Source organism: Canis lupus, chromosome X (genome assembly GCF_048164855.1).
Source record: "Canis lupus baileyi chromosome X, mCanLup2.hap1, whole genome shotgun sequence".
In the NCBI taxonomy this organism is placed as follows: Eukaryota; Metazoa; Chordata; class Mammalia; order Carnivora; family Canidae; genus Canis; species Canis lupus.
The window spans coordinates 102,376,178-102,400,471 of record NC_132876.1 but is presented as its reverse complement, the minus strand read 5'-3'; the positions used below and the strand labels follow the sequence as shown (position 1 = coordinate 102,400,471).

Genomic DNA, 24,294 nt, shown 5'->3' with positions numbered 1-24,294 from the left:
TTGTGTTTAATTTTCACAGAAATGTGAATAGCTCCAGTTTTTTTTTTAAATTACAGTGGACTTTGTTTTTCGCATAAACATGAATTTTTATTGCATAAAAAGGCAACCAAGGCAAATAAAACTGTAGCCAGAACCATCGGGCCAAGTAATTTTACAGGCTTTACAACTGCAGTGTTAAGAGTTCTTTTTTAAAATATAGCCATAGAACAAAACTACATTCATCTTATATTCTCAACCTGTTTCCTTCCCCCCAAGCCAAGATTTTTCTTGCAAAGAAGTTATCATTCAGGTTCCGGTTAGTTGGTTTTTTTTTTTTTTTAATTCCGTGAAGTTTGGTTTTTATGGAACTAAACCCTCCTAGGTGATGACACTGAGCATCTTTACTACTTATTGTATACTTATAAATTCAAATAAGAAAGCTTTTGGATTCAGACTTTTCAGCTAACTGACGTTTACAGAACTTTCATAACATAGAGTTTAGTAATGTTGAGGATCTCCCCTAAAGGTTTTACAGGTTAAGATGTTGTCTTTTCCTGGGAGATGTCTCTTCTTCCTTATCTTTTTCTTCATCAGGACGATTCACTAAGCCAACCATGCTGCGACCATTCAGGCTACTTGTTCCATTAGCCGTACCAGCAGAATGGGATGAGGTGATTTTGTAGCCACCAGAAGTTGCTGTCTTATGAAGATCTACTCTGTCTTCATTTTCTTTTGGTTTTTTAGTCTCCACAAATTTATCATAATGACCTTGAAAATCATTTTCCAGTGGTGGCCTAACTGCTTCTCTTTCCTCTGAATTTTCTTTAAGACATCTTTCTTCCTTCTTCTCCAAAACTCTGGCACTTCTGTGAAATATTTTACTATACGTTACAGAATGTAAATTCTTCCGTATTTGACTTTGCCGGTCTTTCTCTTCTTCATATTTAATCTTCAATCCTTTGAATGTCTGAACATATTCAATCGATTCAAGTGTTTCATAAAAATTTTCAACTATATGTGCAACCAGAGATTTGATATTTTCCACTCTTATGTATTCAAACAGCTCAATAACAGCAGAATTTAACATATTGTACCGAGTTCCGTTATCCAGGAAAGCACTGACAACTGGTTCAAAGAGATTTCCCTTGATGATGTAAGAATTATAAAGTTCATCTTTAAGGTCAATCATCCTTCTCATAAAGCGGAGAGCACATAAGATCAGGAAAGTGTGCTTTGAATTCATCAGGATCAAGACTCTTCTTAGCAAGTCTTTGCTCAAAATATAGTTCTTTATGTAGTATGTGTGATGTTCCACACAGAATGTGAGCAGCTCTAAAATTAAAGAAAGCAGCTGTGCTGTTTGATAATTATTGAGGCAATTTCTGTTGTTTTGGTCGGATCCAGCTGTATTATCCTCTTCATGTATACGTTCAGCAGTGGCGGCAAAAAGTGGTGCTATGAAGATATGTATACAGTGCTTATAGAAGAAATTCAGAAATTCGCTTCTCTCACATTTATTAGATGTTGTTAGCATGTTTTCAGGATCAAGTAGAACACGAAGAAGTCCCATTAGATGAACAGCACCTCCTAGCTCAGGATCATTGTCGCAGATCATTTGCTCAATTACTAAATTAATGAAAAGGTTACCGTCTTCACTCTGCTGGGCTTCTTCCACAATAAATTCTCGAATCATGGATGGACTATACTCCACAAGGTAAGTAAATATGTCAGTAGCAGCTGACCTTATTTGCACATCTTCCATGCTCATCACAACTTTAAGAACAGGAAGAACTCCCAATTCTGTCAAAGTTTTGAATAGCTCATCCTTCCTTGGAGGATGTAATGTCTGAGAAAAATCACAAAATTCCTTGAAGAAAAATAGCAATTCACGCCGTTTATCATCATCTATAGTCTCATCCCTTAACTGTGCAAACACTTCAGGCAAAAAGTTGTCATCTTCCTGCAGCATGCTGACTATCTCGACCTTGTTGAGGAAAATAAAAGCTGTAAGAGCAGAGAGTAAGTTCTCTTCAAACACGGATGGTATAGGCAAAAGGATATCATAAATGTACTGCACCTTGTATGTTTGATGTATTTTTTGCATAAGTTCACAGTCTGTTATTGGTACAATTTCCTTGAACCTTGCATTTTGGGTCAAGAATTCCCTATGCCTTTTTGGCTGAGCCAAAGCAGGGTCATACTCGAGGCATCCCACCACATCCATGATACAGTCAGCAGAAAACAGGATCTCAAACAGACCCGTCTTGTTAAGGAATAAGATGCCTTTAATAATTTCATACAAATAGTGTAAGTTTGCAATGTCTCCTAGGTCCTCACAAGCGCGGAACAGCTGCAGCAAATTTTTAATATAGGCCTCATTTTCTAAGATCAGAGCCAGTCTTTCCTTATGTATCGGTGAAAGGAGAACAGAGGTAATTAGGTCAGAAATCTCTTCAAGTTTACTGAGTTCACAGTTAGGCAGGACAAGCACAGTATTAGTTTCCAGTATGTCATCCAGTTGTTCGTCTTCAGATTCTTCCAAGAGGTCTTGCGTGATTTCGACGGATGGGTCTTTACCTTGAACCCGGCAAATGTCTTCCCAGATCTGGCGACAACCTTCAGTGTCCTGGAAACTTAACGCCATACCATGGTTCTCTGCTTCAGACCAAACAATCAGCGTTTCCTGTTGTTTCTGATAAGGCGTATTAGAATTTATCTTCGACTCCAAGATTAGTGAGCCATGGGAATCAGACTGAACTAGCAGAAACACGCCCTGGAGGCGTTCCACGTAAGTGGAAGAGATGTGTCCGGTGCCTAGCTCTTCCCATTCTTGGTCCTGGTTCAGTGAGTAGAGTGTTACATGGTGCCGCTTATCTGCCATGGTGATCTCTGGCCTCTTGTCCCCGACCCTGGTCTCGGCGTGAGGCACTGCTGGGTCGCCTGTGGCTTGAGGCGCCACTGGATCGCGTGTGGTATGAGGCGCCTCTGGATCGCGTGTGGCGTGAGACATCTCTGGGTCTCGTGCAGCTTGTAGTACCTTTGGGTTGCGAGCGGCGTGCGGCGCCTCTGGATCGCGTGCGGCACGAGGCACCTCCGGGTCGCCTGTGGCGTGCGGCGCCTCTGGGTCGCGTCCGGCGTGTGGCGCCTCTGGATCGCGTCCGGCGTGCGGCGCCTCTGGATCGCTTGTGGCGTGAGGCACCTCCGGGTCGCCTGTGGTGTGCGGCGCCTTTGGGTAGAGCCCGGCGTGCGGCGCCTCTGGATCGCTTGTGGTGCAAGGCACCTCCGGGTCGCCTGTGGTGTGCGGCGCCTTTGGGTCGCGTCCGGCGTGAGGCGCCTCTGGATCGCGTGCGGCGCGAGGCACCTCCGGGTCGCCTGTGGCGTGCGGCGCCTTTGGGTCGCGTCTGGCGTGCGGCGCCTCTGGATCGCGTGCGCCGTGCAGCGCCACTGGATGGCGTGCAGCGTCAGGCGCCGCTGGGTCGCGTGCGGCTTGAAGTACCTCTGGATCACGAGGGGCGTGAAGCGCCTCTGGGTCGCGTGTGGCTTGAAGCACCTCTGGGTCGCGTGCTGCGTGAGGCATCTCTGGGTCGCGTATGGCTTGAAGCACCTCTGGGTCACCTGTGGCGGGAGGCACAGCAGAGTTGCGTGCGGCGCGAGGTGCCTCTGGATCGCGTCCGGCGTGCGGCGCCTCTGGATCGCGTGCGGCGCGAGGCACCTCCGGGTCGCCTGTGGCGTGCGGCGCCTTTGGGTCGCGTCTGGCGTGCGGCGCCTCTGGATCGCGTGCGCCGTGCAGCGCCACTGGATGGCGTGTGGCGTCAGGCGCCGCTGGGTCGCGTGCGGCTTGAAGTACCTCTGGATCACGAGGGGCGTGAAGCGCCTCTGGGTCGCGTGCTGCGTGAGGCATCTCTGGGTCGCGTGTGGCTTGAAGCACCTCTGGGTCGCCTGTGGCGGGAGGCGCAGCAGAGTTGCGTGCGGCGCGAGGTGCCTCTGGATCGCGTGTGGCGGGAGGCGCAGCAGAGTTGCGTGTGGCGGGAGGCGCCTGTGGATTGCGTGTGGCGGGAGGCGCAGCAGAGTTGCGTGTGGCGTGAGGCGCAGCAGAGTTGCGTGTGGCAGGAGGCGCCTCTGGATCGCATGTGGCGGGAGGCGCAGCAGACTTGCGTGTGGCGTGAGGCGCCTGTGGATCGCGTGTGGCGTGAGGCGCAGCAGAGTTGCGTGTGGCATGAGGCGCCTGTGGATTGCGTGTGGCGGGAGGCGCAGCAGAGTTACGTGTGGCGTGAGGCGCCTCTGGATCGCGTGTGGCGTGAGGCGCAGCAGAGTTGCGTGTGGCGTGAGGCGCCTCTGGATCGCGTGTGGCGTGAGGCGCAGCAGAGTTGCGTGTGGCGTGAGGTGCCTCTGGGTCGCGTGTGGCTTGAAGCGCCGCTGGATTGCGTGTGTCTGTCATCAGCTGTAGTTGTCGCTGTTGTGGCAGCGACGGTGGCCGAGATGACAGGTCGGGAAAGTTATGGTAGCAGACGGCGGAGAAGTAACACTCAGGTGTCCCTGGCGGTTCCCGAGGTCTGTAGTGCTCCCCGGAGTCCCATCTCTTCTTGCTTCCATCTTATGTTTCCCGCTCTCCATTTTGCCCTCGCATATTCCTCAATGTGGGTTTACAGAGTGAGCCTTTGGCCTGCTCACGTTTGTCTAGGAAGGCCTCCATTACGGCGGCAGGGTTCTTAGGATTGTTACAGGACTCTACTGCAAAGGAATGGTCTATACGTGTTGACGCAATTGCCACCGAGCTTACAGGGAGGCTAAGTGGTTAGGGCAAAGCACTGTTCTTTCCATAAAAACTTTTGTTCTCCAGAAATATTCTTGCTTATCAGGTGTGTGGGGATGGATACTTAGGACTTTAAATAAAAGAAAGCTTAATCACTTATGTCCTGACCAATTCAACTCCTAACATTTCACGTTGAGGCTCCCGGCCACCACACCCCACTCCCCCGACACACCCACCCAGAAAAAGAAACAGGAGCCAAGTGAAGTGTAGACTATTAGCAATAATCAAAGATATGTACCTGGTTCTTCTTCATAAAGCTTGGCCTATTGTCTGTCACTCACCTACCTATCCTTGGGGGAGGATCTTGTGCCCCGCCCGAGGCTGGGCTTAAAGTGCTGCATTTACTGCAATGGGAAAACCATTTTTTCCAATGTAACCACACTCCTCATTCTTAGAGGAGTGTCGGACCAGAGAGACAGAGTTGAAATTAGCTAAGAGTGCCTATTGAACATCACAGATCAATTGCTTCATTTCTTTTCTTGATCATTACAGCGATAATAACAACCACAACTAAGTAATACTTGAGTGCTTATTAATATTAGAGAGAAAGGCAATAAAATAATTGATCACATTTAATACTTGAGTACTTTTTATGTTCAAGACAGCGTGACAAGAACTTTCATATCTCTTTGTACTTAATTTTCATAATTAAATATGAACAGATATAGGAGTACAAACAGTCCTTCCTTCTAAGATCAGGAAACAAACTCAGAGAGGTTAAATAAATCGCCAAAGGTCACACTCCTAATAAGTTAAGGAACTCTGATTTGAATACGTGTCTTTCTCATTCCAAAACTGGTTTTCTCAGCCATTGAACTATGCTAGCCCCTTCTTTTCTTGGCCTTCGTTACATTTTATTTCACATTCCTTCCATCTATATAATTTGTAATCAACATAAAATTATCGAGAAGATGAAAGTCACGCACTTCCTTCTTTAGATCCACATCTGTGTATAGCCAGCCAAAAAATAGAAGCTTGTATATGGCAACTTTGTTAAATATAATTTTAATAGTAACCAAGCTGATTTTTGATGTAGCAGCAACTTCTGCAGTTTTCTTTAAAAAACAATTTTTTTTCCCCAAAACATTAACCCTGTTATTGCAAGGGAAAAACAGAATTGGGCCACATCAAGCACATTTGGACTTGAAGAGTCCTGTTTGTAACTCATTTTAATAGCATTGGAAATGTGTGACAATTCTCAAGTAGAGCACAGAAAAACTCTTTCACCTACCTCTTTTGCAGTGTTGCCTCCCGGAGATTATAGTACAGGGATATTCTCTGGGACAGTACAGCTGGGGCACTTGGAGACCTGAATGGAAACGACAGTCATTTCATAAGAAAATTCAAATCAATGCCAGGATACTGCTGGTTTAGAAACCTTTATAAATCATTAATAATAACTAAACATAAGAATTAATAAATGACTAATACAAACACTGGTAGATGTAGTTACTAGTTTAAAATTTCTGTCTTATTTCAATGAAGGAATATGCAAATATGTAATAATAATAATGACATGCATGCTAATAGTCCCATTTTTTCTCTGCTGTGGTTATATTAAAGTTTCTATCAGAATCAATTATAATACTGTCAATTGTCTGAATATGCCCTCAGGTTTCATTCTCTGAGAGGCATTCAGCACAAACCTATGTGTTCTCACAATTTTATCACAGGGAGTTTCCCTTAGGCCAATTAAGGTCCCTTTACCTTAATTAGGTTAACGAGAATCTCTTTCCAGTCTAAAAGAGCCTCTAGTCCAAATTTCTTGTTGCTGTTCTGCAGTAGATTCTCTCAGTTCCTGTCTTATTTGGTTTGGGAACTAGAACAATGCCCGTTTTTGTCTCAGTAGTTCTATCTCCCTAAGATTATTATTTTGTTGTTCTGTTGTTTTACAGAGAGCATATGAATATGAATATATATGAATGACAAATGCCATATTCTAGGAGCTGTGTAGTCCCTTTTATAGATATTATTTATTTTTTATTTAACCCTCATACAATAATGGTATGAGGAAGATATTATCACTACCATATTAGAGAGAAAAAACTTGAAACTCCAACAAAATTGAATCATACATTTGGTTCAAACCTCTGCAGTAAGTGATATTGCTAGGATTTGAAAGTAGGCCTTTATTGTTCCGACTCTCCACTTTGCTGCTCCTAATATGTAAAGCTTTCCTCTTAAACTATGCATAAAGTGTTAGAGTAGATGTTTATAACAATTGTGATTTTTAAAAAATCCTGCCTATCACTGCTATTTGATGTTTCTCTGTTATATTTTGTGAAGGAAAATCATTGAGGCCAGTTCAGAATTAAAATAGGTAGATTTGGGGATCCCTGGGTGGCGCAGCGGTTTGGCGCCTGCCTTTGGCCCAGGGCGTGATCCCGGAGACCCGGGATCGAATCCCACATCGGGCTCCCGGTGCATGGAGCCTGCTTCTCCCTCTGCCTGTGTCTCTGCCTCCCTCCCTCTCTCTCTCTCTGTAACTATCATAAATTAAAAAAAAAAAAAATAGGTAGATTTGATTTTAAGACTCTGGATCCCTCTTCTGTTTTGGATGCCTTTCTCTCTCATGCTTACTCCCCATGACCTGAGGGTAGTAAGAAGTAGCTCTTGATAACTCTGTCTTGAAAATTGTTTTAGGTAAGGACCTTGTAATTCATCCACATTTTAAACTACTAAGAGCTTAAATTTTATATTTCTCAGAGTTATTTTAGAAAATGATAAAGGAACAAGTCTACCTTTCTGAATTTTAGGGATAGGTAACTCAAGCCACATGTATATACGTAGACCATTTAGATATCTAACTATTCTATTTCTAAGAGGAGAGAACATTTCACAGTTGGAAGAGCAAAGTGATTTTTAATTTTATGAAATAGCATTAAAATAGAATTATTCAAGTGTATCTGCTCTAAAATTTTCAAGTTCAAAATCATTAGTGAAAAACACTCATGTATGTTTTCTACAAGTTCTCCAGGTAACTCATTTGGTGGAATGTTGGCCTTTTTTTGGCTACTATCATCTCTAATTTGGAAATCTATAACAGTCTGCCCTGGCTTCTGCCTTTTCCCCCCACTAGTATATTCTCAACACAATAGCTGGAGAGAACTCATTTAAAACACACTTTATTCTCGAACTCCTCTGCTCAAAATCAATGTGTTTCTGCCTTATTTAAAATAAAAGCCAAAGTTCTATCTATGGTTTATGAGGTCTGGCCTCCTTGACCTATTTGAACTCTTCCTTTAATAGTCTCTGTCTCCTTTCTCCAGCCACACTAGCCATCTTACTCTGTCAGAAGCACACCAGGCACACTCCTGCCTCAGGGCCTTTGTACCTGTCCTTTTATCTACCTGGAACATTAGTTCTCAATATCTACATGGCTCACAGCCTCACTTCATTAAACCATTTATTCAAATGCCCTTTACTTCCAGTGAGACCTTCCCTAGGCACCTTTTTAAAACTGCAGAGACCTTCCACCCCAACCCATCCATTTATTTTCTTTGATGTATTTTTTTCTCCATATAACTTAGCATCATCTGAATATTTTGTACATTTATTCTGTTTTCCACAACCAAAGTATCAGTTGTTTGAGGGCTATGATATATCTGTTCATTTTTCTTGTTGCTGTGAGCCTCACACTCAATAAATACATAAATGAATGCATATTCTTTCTAGGATGATTTCCAATAATCTATTTATTTATTCTTTACAAAGCTATGAGCAACCCCTATGTATAGGTCCTATACCAAGCACTGGGAAGAAAACAGTGAATTTGAAATTTATTTCTGGTTATCTTATGAAATAAATAAATAGTATTAACAGGTGGTATTTCTAATTTTCACGATACATCTGGCATTTCTTCTGCTGCTCCACTCCCACTCTTCTTCTTCTTTTATTTTAGATTTATTTACTTATTTCTGAGAGAGAGAGAGAGAGAGTACATGCCTGTGTGCATGTGGCAGGGGGGGTTGGGGCAGCAGGAGAAAAAGAGAATGTCAAGCAGTCTCTCTGCTGAGTAGGGAGCCCAATGCAGGGCTCAATCTCACGACCCTGACATCATGACCTGAACCAAAATCAAGAGTCAGATGCTTAACAGACTGAGCCACCCAGGTGCCCCCCCCCCCCCAATTTCTCTCTTTTGGATTGTTTTCTTCTTATTGATGGTGACCAGAGAAGTAATATTCTCCTGTTTTAGGCTTTTAATTGCATGAGTAAGCTGGATATTTTCCTCTGTCTTCTGTCAAACTCTTCTTCCCCAACCTTGGACTAAATCACAGTGTTTTCATCAACTCTCAGGCATTGAAAGAACCCTAATTTTCTCATATTAAAATTTCCAGTCCATTTCAATCTTCTGTTTCAGTCATGTCTTGTCCAAAACAAGTCTGTCACCAAGTTTAGAGTCAAAAGATGGGGAAGTATGCCCCACCTAAGATGGGAGAATTATAGAAAATTACATAGCAAAGGGTGTGAGTGGAGGGAAGGAGGACTTGGGGACATTAATGCAGTCTTCCACAGCTTGAATAAAACAGCTATAACTTAGAACTTTAATGGGTGAAGAGGGATATATGGTATAAAGAATGTTAGGATGTGTGGATATTTAAAACCTTTTAGGGGTGTATAAAGAATGTTAGGATGTGTGGATATTTAAAACCTTTTAGGGGTGCCTGCGTGGCTCAGTCGCTTAAGTGTCTGACCCTTGGTTTCAGCTCACATCATGATTTCAGGGTCATGAGATCAGGCCCCTGTCGAGCTCCATGCTCAGTAGGGAGTCTGCTTCTCTCTGTCTCCCTCTGGCCCTCCCCTGACTAATGGTGTTTTTGTTTCTCAAATAAATAAATCTTTAAAGCCTTTTATTCTCAGCTGAAAACATTATCTTGTTATGTGTGCATTGCAAAGTACCAGCTATTATCTTCCCAGTGCTCAGAGGTAAGAACCACTTTAAGTATTTTTTGGATCCATGAGCAGTTTCTATTAGTACTAGCACATTTTCCACTGAGTGCTTGGCTTCCTTGGAAACTCCAAATCTTTTGCTTACATCACATGGAATTAAAGGAGGAAGAAAAGAGAGGGGTGAAGGTAATATTGTTCTCTTGACCACAGGTACATTTAAGACTTTGACTTTCAGTGCCATGCTCTCCTCTTTTTCTTCTGTTCCAAGAGTTTACTTCTTGACTCTTTGACTTTTTAAAAAAAATGTACAATTCATAGATCTCCTCTTCTTTATCCTGATAGACCATATTATTTCCTGTTCGTACCCAGATCTCCACAAATAACACTAGCTGACTACTTACTAATTACCCTACAACCACGTTATATAAGTAACAGCAATGAGCATCGTTTGGAGTTAAAAACTGCTCAGTGTTTGTTTAGAGGCAGTAATCGTCTTCATTTCTCCAGTATAGCACTAGATACATTTATATTGTAAAACATAAATTTCCATTTTTTAAGGCAGTAGTTGATTTCAATTTAACATTTTTGCTTTAATTCCATTAACATTTAAAGGAGTGCCTTGGATATATTTGATTTTTTTGTTGAGATAATTGGATTGAGTTAGAAACAGAAAAAAAGTGTTTTCATGATAAGGGAAAATCTCAAACACCTTGGCTAGTATTGGTTTTGGATATATTACTACTTGAAGTGTGAAGATATGGTTCATTCCTCCTGAAAAATAACCTTTTATGTTTTGCTACCACTAGGCAATCTGCTACCACTTTCTTAGGTGGGAGAGCTGCCATGGCTGTGTAGGAATGTATTTCCGAATCACATGCTGACATCATTTAGAAAAATATAAGACTTTTGTTTACAGTTACTAAAAAGAGTAATTTTTAAAACCTCTTAACTTAGCAAATTTCTTTATCAGATATATAAACGATATATATAGCATCACATAAAACAAACATAAAAGGTTGTTGTACTCAACATGTATTACCTAACTTCTTAAGTACAATGACTGTATCGTTTCCCTGTGTCTCCAATGGCTTTTAGGGCTTGTATTTCCCATGAAAAAGGTTCCCTCTAAAAAGTCTTCTCTCCGCACAATCTAAGGCAGCACCCCCTTCTCCACTTATGCTCTCTAACATCACTCTATTTTAGCTTCTCAATAGAACTCTCCCAGTATAGAATTGCCACATCATTTATTTACTTTAACTGTCTTAGTCACTCCCACCCCACCAAATGTAAAGGCGAGTCCAGGCCAGTCTTATTCTCCCCTTGGAGACAATAGGCATTCTGTAAATATTTGATGAATGAGTGCTTGAAAGAATTTGAAAGATCATTGTTTCTACATGCTGCAGAGACATGGATAACATTTCTAAGAAATTGTCTCCTTAAATAGGCCTTCATTGAGATGTCATCACTTGTCACTAGCTCTTTTAGCGCTGTTTGAAGTTTTTTTTTTTTAATTTTTATTTATTTATGATAGTCACAGAGAGAGAGAGAGGCAGAGACACAGGCAGAGGGAGAAGCAGGCTCCATGCACCAGGAGCCCGATGTGGGATTCGATCCCGGTCTCCAGGATCACGCCCTGAGCCAAAGGCAGGCGCCAAACCGCTGCGCCACCCAGGGATCCCGCTGTTTGAAGTTTATAGTCAACTTTCCCTTTCGTCTACCTTTGATAGTTTGACTATCAATATTTTCTCCTCAACATTAACATTCCACCCCAATTATCTTTCAGCAAAACCTCTTATCTAATACTTCATCAAGAGAGTAGATACCAACTCAAGGCTTGCCTTCCATTTTCAAGCAACCTTATTCATATGTTTAGCAATTTCTACCTCTCCTTCTTCCATCTCAGAGAAAAGGACCTAGCCTTCTCCTCTTCAAGAATCACCTCGTATTCTGCACTCTGCATATTGTGCCCTTCTGGCCTCCTGATACCTCTTGTTCCACAAATTATTCTTTCTGTGACTTTAATCTGCCTGGGAAACATTTCTTTTCCCCCTTCAATTAAATGTGCCCCAGGTTCTTCTATCTTAAAATAGTCAAACAGATGCTCAAAACAAGAATCACATTCATAACTTGAACAATAACACTGGTAGTACCCTAAAATGAGAGTAAAAATGTTTATGTTCACTGCTGTATTCCCAGGATCTAGAGAAAAGCCTGGTGCACAGCAGGCATGTAATCCGAAGATTCGTTCATTAACCAGGTTTTAACAATTGCCAGTGTTTGCTCTGTGTGGCAGACACCATTCCAAGTACTTGGAAGGTGCTCTCTCTTAATCCTCATAAAACCCTTATCGTTATTAGTTTCACTTTATTGATGCAGAAACTGGGGGAGAGCAAAAATAAGTAACTCATTGAAGGTCATGGAGGCCTTGCTCTTAATCTCTAGACATGCTCTTAATTATAAATAGATAGTTGTACCTTTAGCAAGAGATGGATGGATGGATAGATAGAAATTTATATGTGTGTGTATTTTCATCTCTATAGAAATGTGTGTGTATGTACATATGTCTCCATCTATATCAGCCTGTGTGAGTTATGTATCTGTCTCTCTATCTCTATTGAATGATGTTCAACTTTAGAGTGCAAATACTGTATTATATAAAAAGAATTAAGTCCCTTGTCGTTTTATTAAAATCTGTTACTTTAGTATGTGGTTTCACTAACCAATTTTTTTTTTAGTTTTTTCTTACACTACTTTATGCATGAAGATAATAAGGTTAACAAACTTTCCTGAGTTTCAACATAAAGCAAACATTCAGAGTTTAGTTTTGCACCCTGGTAGTCAGATTCAAGAATCTGTGTGCTCGGGCAGCCCGGGTGGCTCAGCGATTTAGAGCCGTCTTCAGCTCAGAGCGTCGTGATCCTGGAGACCCGGGATCCAGTCCCACGTCAGGCTCCCTGCATGGAGCTTGCTTCTCCTTTTGCCTGTGTCTCATTAATAAATAAATAAAATCTTTTTTTTTTTAAGAATCTGTGTGCTAAGTTATTTTGCTACACAGTAGGTGACCATTATCATTTCCTTCTCTTTAAATAGATACGGAAGTTACAGTATATACCTACATTATAAAATCACAGGGTTAGTATCTTAAGTTTTGGGGACAAGCAAATATATGTTTCTTTTCTAAAAAAAAATTTCATTCTTCTGCATGTGGATGTCCAATTTTCCCAGCACCATTTATTGGAGAGACTGTCTTTTTTCCAGTGGATAGTCTTTCCTGCTTTGTTGAATATTAGTTGACCATAAAGTTGAGGGTCCACTACTGGATTCTCTATTCTGTTCCATTGATCTATGTGTCTGTTTTTGTGCCAGTACCACACTGTCTTGATGACCACAGCTTTATAGTACAACCTGAAATCTGGCATTGTGATGCCCCCAGCTATGGTTTTCCTTTTTAATATTCCCCTGGCTATTCAGGGTCTTTTCTGATTCCACACAAATCTTAAAATAATTTCTTCCAACTCTCTGAAGAAAGTCCATGGTATTTTGATAGGGATTGCATTAAATGTGTAAATTGCCCTGGGTAACATTGATATTTTCACAATATTAATTCTACCAATCCATGAGCATGGAATATTTTTCCATCTCTTTGTGTCTTCCTCAATTTCTTTCAGAAGTGTTCTGTAGTTTTTAGGATATAGATCCTTTACCTCTTCGGTTAGGTTTATTCCTAGGTATCTTATGCTTTTGGGTGCAATTGTAAGTGGGATTGACTCCTTAATTTCTTTTTCTTCAGTCTCATTGTTAGTGTATAGAAATGCCACTGACTTCTGGGCATTGATTTTGTATTCTGCCACACTGCCAAATTGCTGTATGAGTTCTAGCAATCTTGGGGTAGAATCTTTTGGGTTTTCTACGTACAGTATCATGTCATCTGCGAAGAGGGAGAGTTTGACTTCTTTGCCAATTTGAATGCCTTTCGTTTCTTTTTGTTGCCTGATTGCTGAGGCTAGGACTTCTAATACTATGTTGAATAGCAGTGGTGAGAGTGGACATCCCTGTCTTGTTCCTGATCTTAGGGGAAAGGGTCCCAGGGTTTCCCCATGGAGAATGATATTTGCTGTGGGCTTTTTGTAGATGGCTTTTAAGATGCTGAGGACTGTTCCCTCTATCCCTACACTCTGAAGAGTTTTGATCAGGAATGGATGCTGTATCTTGCCAAATGCTTTCTCTGCATCTATTGAGAGGATCATATGGTTCTTGTTTTTTCTCTTGTTGATATGACCAATCACATTGATTGCTTTATGAGTGTTGAACCAGCCTTGCATCCCGGGGATAAATCCCACTTGGTCATGGTGAATAATCTTCGTAATGTATTGTTGGATCCTATTGGCTAGTATTTTGTTGAGAATTTTTGCATCCATGTTCATCTGGGATATTGGTCTATAATTCTCCTTTTTGGTTGGGTCTTTGTCTGGTTTTGGAATTAAGGTGATGCTGGCCTCCTAGAACGAGTTTGGAAGTATTCTATCTCTTTCTATCTTGCCGAACAGCTTTAGTAGAATAGGTATGGTTTCTTCTTTAAGCGTTTGATAGAATTCCCCTGGGAAGCCACCTGGCCCTGCCTTTTGTGTCTGAGGAGGTATTTGATAACTGCTTCAATTTCCTCCCTAGTTATTGGCCTGTTCAAGTTTTCTATTTCTTCCTGTTCCAGTTTTGGTAGTTTGTGGTTTTCCAGAAATGCGTCCATTTCTTCTAGGTTGCTTAATTTATTGGCATATAGCTGCTCATAATAAGTTTTAAAAATCGTTTGTATTTCCTTGGTATTGGTGGTGATCTCTCCTGTCTCATTCGTGATTTTATTAATTTGTCTTTTCTCTCTCTTTTTTTAAATAAGTCTGGATAATGGTTTTTCTACCTTATTCATTCTTTCAAAGAACCAACCCCTGGTTTTGTTGACCTCTTCCAAAGTTCTTTTGGTCTCTATTTCATTGAGTTCTGCTCGAATCTTTGTTAACTCTCTTCTTCTGCTGGGTGTAGGATCTATTTGCTGTTTTTTCTCCACCACCTTTAGGTGCAAGGTTAGCTTTTGTATTTGAGTTTTTTCCAGTTTTTGGATGGATGCTTGTATTGTGATGTATTTCCCCCTCGGGACTGCTTTTGCTGTATCCCAAAGATTTTGCATGGTTGTATTTTCATTCTCATTAGTTTCCATGAATCTTTTTAATTCTTCCCTAATTTCCTGGTTGACCCTTTCATCTTTTATTTATTTTTTTTTTTTAATTTTTTTTTGACCCTTTCATCTTTTAGCAGAATGGTCTTTAACCTCCATGTGTTTGAAATCCTTCCAAACTTCTTCTTGTGGTTTAGTTCTAGTTTCAAAGCATTTGGCCTGAAAATATGCAGGGGACAATCTCAATCTTTTGGTATCAGTTAAGACCTGATTTGTGACCCCATATGTGGTCTATTCTGGAGAAAGTTCTATGTGCACTTGAGAAGAATGTATATTCCGTTGCATTTGGATGTAAAGTTCTGTAATATCTGTGAAATCCATCTGGTCCAGTTTATTATTTAAAGCTCTTGTTTCTTTGGAGATGTTGTGCATAGAAGATCTATCAATTGCAGCAAGCGCCGTGTTCAAGTCTCCCAGTATAAGTGTATTATCTAAGTATGTCTTAACCTTGGTTATTAATTGATTGATATAATTGGCAGCTCCTGCATTTGGGGCATAAATGCAAATATATGTTTCTATTTCTCCGTTTGTATTCCTCAGCCCCCCCCTTTTGCTCCTTAATGGAAGGCATAGAGAACAATTAGATATCATGTGCTACTTGATTATCTCCCTCCCTTAAAGTATTTGCCCCTCATATAGAAACATTCCTATCCTATTTATGATTTTTTGCTCTAAATATAGAAAAATTAATCTTGAATAATACTTCTGTTTCCTCATGCCTGTGATATGTTACTTGAACTTGCTTTCAGCAATATCTTACCCCTTTCACCTTTTACACCTTCCCCCCCCTTTCCAAATTTCTTTTTCTTATCTTTCTGTATTTCTTTCCACTCTAGACTCTTAAAAGATCTTTGTAAAGATAGGTTTTATAACCATTCATCTCTTCTGTTATTGAATAGGATCATTCCTTGGAATAATTACATTATGGAGCCTGCCATTAATTTCCCAATTTATATCTAGTTTATTGCAGCTGTATGACGAGAAGCCCTTGTAACATTTTCCATTTGAGATTATTTAATTCATACCTGTCTCCTTCTCCTACACACACAAGTACGTGCCACCCACAGCTAGAACTGCACTACTTAAACTGGCTTTTTTTATGCTGAGCAGCTATTTGTTTTGCTTTAATTTTAAAGATCTCCAGGTAAGAAGATAACTTTCATAAGTAATATTCTCCAGTATTATTCAACTTGCACCAATGGGACACTTTTTTTGTCCTTTTCTCTCAAATAAACCTTCCTGCTTCAATTTCTTCCTATTCTCTGTTCACTGACAGAAGCAGGGCTTGGAGGTTCACATATGTTGAATTGTGTTCTTTCATCTGAAGGTTAGGGCCAATCTTCTTCAGGCCAAACCTACCTGACCTTACCATTGCATTTATGATCCCTTTCATAACCAGTTGCTAATCTGGCTGTTTTTGTTGCATTTTCTCTCTTCATAGCACCTAATTGCAGTTGCACATCTCAAAGAGAAATATCATTCCAATTTAGGACAATTCTAAATATCTTTTAAAAAAATCCTCCATTATTCTAAAATTATACCTATCTAATTATCCAGTCTGCATGTCATGTGTACTTATGTTGCCTTCAGCAATATAAGCCTGTGTTTCACTTTAATTCAACAATGGGAAAACGAGAGGAAGGATGTGCTTTTTTTGCAATATTCTTGAGGTTGCTTTGGGCACATACTTACAGGAGCCTTTGCCATTTATTAAGGATAATCAGCAAAGAAAAGCAAAGAAAAATGATAAGGCATATCCATTCCCTAGGGCTCTAATGTTCAGGCTCAATTGGAGTCTCGAGGGTATTTTAACACCTAAGGCCTCTGACTATAAATCTGTCCCTCAGGTCTTTTCAGTTATTTCAGGGAAGTGTCAGTTGCTCACGGTACAAGAAGCGATTATCCCCACACAGAAAATAGTTCAAGGAAAGAAAGGAAGAAACCTAGTTAGTGAAATAAGGTACCAAGAGAAGAAAATTTACAAAGAAAATAAAAGAGCACATTGAAAAAAGTGCAATGATATATATTTACTGTTTATCTTATAGTCACCAGATAAATATAGATATAGTGGCATATAACTATATTCACCTATATCTACATTTGCATCCATATTTATATCTCTCCTACGTGTGCACACATATCCAGTCTGTAACCAAGAGGAAGCAGACCTGGTGGTTTAGAGCTCAAACACAAAATTAAATACCTCAACTTGAAACCGAGGCTCTGCCAGGCGCTATCCAGGTGACATGGACAGGATACCTATTACGTGTAGGCTTCAATGTATGCATCTCAATGTATGTAAGTGCAGCCATTACCTACCTCCTTTGGCTGTTGTGGGAATAGAAGTGGTAACAGGCATAAGACACATAGATGGGGCCCAGTGAAGTTATTATTTGAACATGGTGGTTCATTTAAAAATCTCGTACCTGAACAAGAACAAAAAAGTGTTCTTGAACACACTTCACTTTCTTTTAAGGGAGATGGGTCCGAGAAACCGAGAGCTTTTGTTGTTGGCCAAGGGGTTAGGTGGTAAGTGCAAATTTATCACAACAGCTGTTTCGAGCCCTAAGGGAGCTCCATAAGAGACAAGAAGTCCCTCTCTCTACCTTCCTGGCCTCAGCACTGTCTGAGGTGAAGACAGCAAAGGAGAACCTCAAAGAAAGGGAAAAGGGCACGATCGGCTCCCTGAGAGGCTTTGGAGGAGGGGCTAGTCTAAGGTGCATTTTGGAGTGAGATGGTGAGTGCTGTGTAATAGGAATCCTCCCCACCAGCCGCCCACCACCCCAGCCTCTGGGTAACCTTGCTCTTTCTCAATACCCTCGGTAGTAATTGGTTTTCTTCTGAAAATAGGTCAAGTTGCTCAGTTTCATTTACAGCTTGAGACCAGGGCAGAGTCATTCTGTGCAGTCTCACCTTTCCATGGTCTACTACTTAAAAGAGCTTTAAATTGCTGAGCACACCAATATCATGACACCCACTTCCCTTAGAGGTAAGTACTCTACTCGGAGTTGAGCAATTTTCTACAATGACATTTTGATCACCAAATTCAAATTTCCCAAATCATGTATAGTTTCTCTAGTTACCAGTTCACTTTTCAAAACTTCGCTAAATTTTTCTAGCCTAAAGACAATTTATATTTAAAGATATTTACACATTTCCTACAAACAAAAATAACATTCATCTTCAAGGGTCTAACAGTTTTGCAAAATACATTTTCCTCTATGAATGTTAAAGAGCACAGCTCAGAAGCTAAGCAGTCATATTGGACTGAAAATATTCAGAGGATTAATTCTGGATTTATTTTGGATTGTCAGTGTGTCATTTGGGTAAGTGACCTAACTTCTTTTTGCCTCAGTTTCTTTTGTGATGGGATTGGAATGATATTAAGACTTCTCTTTTGAGACTGGACCTGGGAAATGAAATTTAAAATATATTTTCACCTAAGCTTTACCATATAATGCTGAAAATATCAGCGAATTTCATGCTCAACTAACAAAATTAATTGAATAAATGTTTAAATGCAAACCAACACACTGTCAAAGACTAGACATTTAAAACTGGAACCACTATTTATGAAAGTTAAATGAAGTTATTTCAAGTATCCAGTGAGTATTTATTGAATGCCTCCTATGAGCTAGGAAATTTCCTGAGGACTTAATGGCAAATGCTAAGATGGATGTTCACCTTTATGCCCTCTTGAATCTTCAGCTTAGAAGGGAGACACTTAAACACCTGTCATGTAAGCATATCACAGGGGCACACAAGATCACCTAGACATATCAGGGAGTCTTTCCAGAGAAAATGATTAAGTTGTACCTTGAAGTACAGTTAGGGTTACAGGTGTGTTTGTGTGAGTGTGTGTGTGTGTGTGTGTGGCGGGGGGGCGGGGGGGTGGAGGGGGGAGAAGAGGCAAGGAGGCAAGAGAAGGTACCACAGCTAGGAAGAAAAGCTGATCCTAGTTCCTGAAAATCAGAATAGTAGGTAAATTTGAAAAGATGAGCATGGCAGTATCCTATTTGTATTGTGTGGAGAAGGAAAGCAAATCAGGGATCCTAATAAAGAATGTTGCAGACATCTTAGTGAGAGACTGTTGTGATCTGGACTGCAATTTTAGCGGTGAGGATAAGGAGAAGTTGATAAATTCAAGAGGCATTTAAAGGTTTTAATTAACAGAACTTCTGGATTGATTGGAATGAGGGTGATCAGGGCAAGGGAGACACAATAAAAAATAATTACCAACTTGGTAAATGGCGGTGTCTTTCAATTAAAAAGAAGGGTGGGTTTAGGGTGAAAGATTAGTTTAGCTTGGATGAATTGAGTGTGGCATACTTATAAGACAGAATACTACAATAATAGGGCTGCGGAGTGATACGATGGTTATTTAACCTATGTATTCTATTTATCTGGATGTGACACTGTGATGTTCTGCAGAGTGTTTGGAGGGACTTCAGAAAGAATGAACCGAATATTTTCACGCCATAGAGCTAGCTGTTCCATCAGAAAAGCTTAAGGTAGCTGTCAAGGCTAAAGAGAGAGGTGTCAATGCATCTCTTTTCTTCTTGCAGCATTGCTTTACTTTCTTTTCTAGGTTTGCCTCTGTTTAATTGTGGCCAAGCTCTACCAATACCTAAATAGAGAGAACCATGCTTCCTAAGCTGCAAATGGCAGAAGTGAGAATTGCTGCTCTCCAGTTTCTTCTGCTATCAGCATTTACTTGCCAGGATAAGTTGAAAGTAGGTAACTCATTGAAGGAAGGGTGATACATTCTGTGTTTCTTCCTCACCCTTAAATTCCCTAAAGTAATGGTGAGCAAGGGCTGGAATTGTTTTCCCAACTCTTCTACATTTCCTTTCCTGAAAAGTTGCAAGAGTGGCATGTGGAACATAACCGCCTGCTTTTTCTGAGTGGATTTAGAGTAACATGGTAATTGGCTTGCAGAGATTTGGAATGTTGGCTTTCTTGTTCTGAGAAGGAGGAGACAAGTGATTCCAGGCAAAAATGGGAAAACAATAAACATTTTTTCAGTGTTTCTCTGTGTGTGTGCGTGTGTGTTTGTGTGTGTTTAGCTGCCTCACTTGGACTTTGTTTTGACCTCTTTCTGTGCAGGTGTTTGCCCAGTACTTTACTGCCAACCCAGTGCTCTTCTTTCAACCCTTTTCCTAGAATTCCCCCAAACCCATTTTGCCATTAAAACCTAAAGACACTACATTTTCAGTATGCAGTGTATGGGAAGCATTGCGCGGGGTGTCAGTGGGCTTTTAGTAATGAGCAATGTCAAATGACCCTATGTACAGTCATTCAAAGATGACTAGCCTAAAAAGTGCTCCACATTTTAAACTTCAAGTAAGTCTTCTACAATAAATCTTTCAGTTATTTTTATTTTATTTTTTTTTTCTTTCAGTTATTTTTAGAATGAAAATGCCTAGAATGTGAATTGTTAGCTCACCAACTAGGAATGTGTGGCCTGGTTGCAATGACCCCATTGATTTGGGTTCATTCCCAACTATGATTTTTGACGAATCTTTAGTCTCATGTGTCCAATTCTGCTTTGCCATTCTCTTATTTTGGGGATAGATATTTTTAGACTTGATATCCAGAAAGCCAGTTTTTTCCTCCGTTATATACAGATCTTTCTATATTATTAACCCTATAACTCCAAGCAAGCCAGAAATTCTGAACTAAAAGAAAGTATTAGCACCCACCCCTTTTTTGAACTGTTGCAGTTGTAATTACGGAGGAGGTATAAAATTAAAGATCATTTTGAAAATGTAAATTTTCTCTTCTTGTTATTATATACAAGCTGAAGAGTAGATTCATGCATTAATAAGTGCTTTTTTATTTGCCTGCTGAGAAGGCAAAGTTGACTTTTGCTAGAGTCTTTTAATTCTTTGAGTAATGAAATATCTGAAGGCATCTCTACTTAGTTTTAAGAGAAATAAATATAGGGTGCCTCACCCATAAATAGTTAGGATTGCATTTGCTTTCTTTGTGTGAAAGATACATAATTCATAAGCTAATGGGTTGTAAAGGTCTTCTCACCAGTAAAATTATATTATCACTCCCAGGAGTAAGATAGTTGAACTATTCTGTAATAACTCATTCAAATTTATTTTCTCTTAACTTTTAAAACATAACCCTTTCTTTTTAATTTTGCCGTTAGAAGAATGCCCAGATACAGAGATGGGAGTTACTAGAGTGAAAACAGAGAGAAATATTAGATAATATTCATATGTTTATCTTTTTTGTAATATCTTGTTTACTTTAGAAAGAGAGAGATAGTATACAAGTAAAGGGAGTAGCAGAGGGAGAGGGTGAGAGAGAGGATCTTTAGCAGACTCTGTGCTAAGTGCAGAGCCCGATGTGGGGCTCAATCCCAGGACCCTGAAATCATTACCTGAGCATAAACCAAGAGTCAAATGCTTAGCCAACAGAGCCACCCAGGTGCCCCATACATATTTATCTTTTGATGGAGAAGAAAGTTAATTGTTAAAAAATTGGTAATAAAAGCATTGACTGTTTAGCAGCTAAAATGCAGATACCATTAGATAACTTAAATTTTTTCAGGAATCTTATTTCTTTTTTCTTTATGGATTCATCCTTGTGGTACAGAGTCTTCTATAATGACTCTCATTGATCTTGCCTTATGGTATTTATGACTTTGTGTAACCGCCATACATATAGGTGTATGGGCTCAACCTAGTGACTAGCTTCCAACAAATGGAATATGGCAAAACTGAGTGACATTACTTCCAAGATGAAGCTATAAAAGACTGTGACCTCTGTTTTGCTTACTCTCTCGTTCTCATTCTGGCACTCCCTCTGGCTTTTCTCTCTTGCTTGCTCTGATGAAACAAGATGCCACGTGGAGAGGCCTATGTGGCAAAGAACTAAGGGTGGCCTGTGACCAGCAGCCGATAAGAAACTGAAGCCCTGGCAAGATGGCGGAAGAGTAGGGTCTCCAAATCACCTGTCTCCACCAAACTACCTAGAAAACCTTCAAATTATCCTGAAAATCTATGAATTCGGCCTGAGATTTAAAGAGAGACCAGCTGGAATGCTACAGTGAGAAGAGTTCGCGCTTCTATCAAGGTAGGAAGACGGGGAAAAAGAAATAAAGAAACAAAGGCCTCCAAGGGGGAGGGGCCCCGCGAGGAGCCGGGCTGAGGCCGGGGCGAGTGTCCCCAGGACAGGAGAGCCCCGTCCCGGAGACGGAGGAGCTGCACCGACCTTCCCGGGGGAAAGGGGCTCGCGGGGAAGTGGAGCAGGACCCAGGAGGGCGGGGATGCCCTCGGGCTCCCGGGGACAGTAACAGCAACTGCGCGCCCAGGAGAGTGCGCCGAGCTCCCTAAGGGCTGCAGCGCGCACGGCGGGACCCGGCGGGACCCGGAGCAGCTGAAGGGGCTCGGGGGCGGCTCCGCGGAGGGGGCTGCGCGGCCCCGGGAGCAGCTCGGCCGGGCTCGGGCAGAGGAAGAGGCTCCGTGCAGAGGGGGCTGCGCGGTTCCAGGAGCAGCTCGGAGGGGCTCGGGCGGCGGCTCCGCGGAGGGGGCTGCGCGGCCCGGGAGCGCGAATCCAACAGCGCAGGCCCCGGAGCACAGGGCGCCGGGACACAGCCCAGGATCCCGCCTCCCCCGGGACAGGCAGAGGCCGGGAGGGCCCAGGACAGCAAGGTCGCTCCTGCCCCAGCTGAGCAGATCAGCGGCCCCGCCCGGAGCCTCCAGGCCCTGCAGACGGAGAGCTCCGGAGCTGAATCCAGGGCTCCAGAGCTGCCCCGCCACTGGGGCTGTTCCTCCTGCGGCCTCACGGGATAAACAACCCCCACCGAGCCCTGCACCAGGCAGGGGCAGAGCAGCTCCCCCAAGTGCTAACACCTGAAAATCAGCACAACAGGCCCCTCCCCCAGAACACCAGCTAGACGGACAACTTCCAGGAGAAGCCAAGGGACTTAAAGAACACAGAATCAGAAGATACTCCCCGGTGGTTCTTTTTTTGTTTGTTTGTTTTTGTTTTTGTTTTTGTTTTTGTTTTGTTTTGCTTTTTGATTTGTTTCCTTCCCCCACCCCCTTTTTTTCTCCTTTCTTTTTCTTTCTCTTTTTCTTCTTTTTTTTTTTTTTCGTTTTTTTTTCTTTTTCTTCCCTTTTTTTTTCTCTCTCTCTTTTCTTTCCTTCTTTCTCTCCTCTCTTTTTCTCTTTTTCCCAATACAACTTGCTTTTGGCCACTCTGCACTGAGCAAAATGACTAGAAGGAAAACCTCACCTCAAAAGAAAGAACCAGAAACAGTCCTCTCTCCCACAGAGTTACAAAATCTGGATTACAATTCAATGTCAGAAAGCCAATTCAGAAGCACTATTATACACCTACTGGTGGCTCTAGAAAAAAGTATAAAGGACTCAAGAGACTTCATGACTGCAGAATTTAGAGCTAATCAGGCAGAAATTAAAAACCAATTGAATGAGATGCAATCCAAACTAGAAGTCCTAACGACGAGGGTTAACGAGGTGGAAGAACGAGTGAGTGACCTAGAAGACAAGTTGATAGCAAAGAGGGAAATTGAGGAAAAAAGAGACAAACAATTAAAAGACCATGAAGATAGATTAAGGGAAATAAACGACAGCCTGAGGAAGAAAAACCTACGTTTAATTGGGGTTCCCGAGGGCGCCGAAAGGGACAGAGGGCCAGAATATGTATTTGAACAAATTCTAGCTGAAAACTTTCCTAATCTGGGAAGGGAAACAGGCATTCAGATCCAGGAAATAGAGAGATCCCCCCCTAAAATCAATAAAAACCGTTCAACACCTCGACATTTAATTGTGAAGCTTGCAAATTCCAAAGATAAAGAGAAGATCCTTAAAGCAGCAAGAGACAAGAAATCCCTGACTTTTATGGGGAGGAGTATTAGAGTAACAGCAGACCTCTCCACAGAGACCTGGCAGGCCAGAAAGGGCTGGCAGGATATATTCAGGGTCCTAAATGAAAAGAACATGCAACCAAGAATACTTTATCCAGCAAGGCTCTCATTCAAAATGGAAGGAGAGATAAAGAGCTTCCAAGACAGGCAGCAACTAAAAGAATATGTGACCTCCAAACCAGCTCTGCAAGAAATTTTAAGGGGGCCTCTTAAAATTCCCCTTTAAGAAGAAGTTCAGTGGAACAGTCCACAAAAACAAAGACTGAATAGATATCATGATGACACTAAACTCATATCTCTCAATAGTAACTCTGAATGTGAACGGGCTTAATGACCCCATCAAAAGGCGCAGGGTTTCAGACTGGATAAAAAAGCAGGACCCATCTATTTGCTGTCTACAAGAGACTCATTTTAGACAGAAGGACACCTACAGCCTGAAAATAAAAGGTTGGAGAACCATTTACCATTCGAATGGTCCTC

At 41.4% G+C, this 24,294-nt stretch overlaps 1 long non-coding RNA gene and 1 pseudogene across 1 annotated transcript; one reads left to right on the top strand and one right to left on the bottom strand.

The window, feature by feature from the left end:
• Positions 1–257: 257 nt before the first annotated feature.
• On the bottom strand, positions 258–3,354 carry LOC140627519 (serine/threonine-protein phosphatase 4 regulatory subunit 3 pseudogene; annotated as a pseudogene).
• Positions 3,355–4,367: 1,013 nt separating this feature from the next.
• Positions 4,368–21,841, top strand: LOC140628717 (uncharacterized). The gene is made up of 3 exons (XR_012026723.1): positions 4,368–4,530; positions 19,498–19,642; positions 21,765–21,841. It is a non-coding gene; the product is annotated as an uncharacterized lncRNA (long non-coding RNA).
• The last annotated feature ends 2,453 nt before the right edge of the window (positions 21,842–24,294 follow it).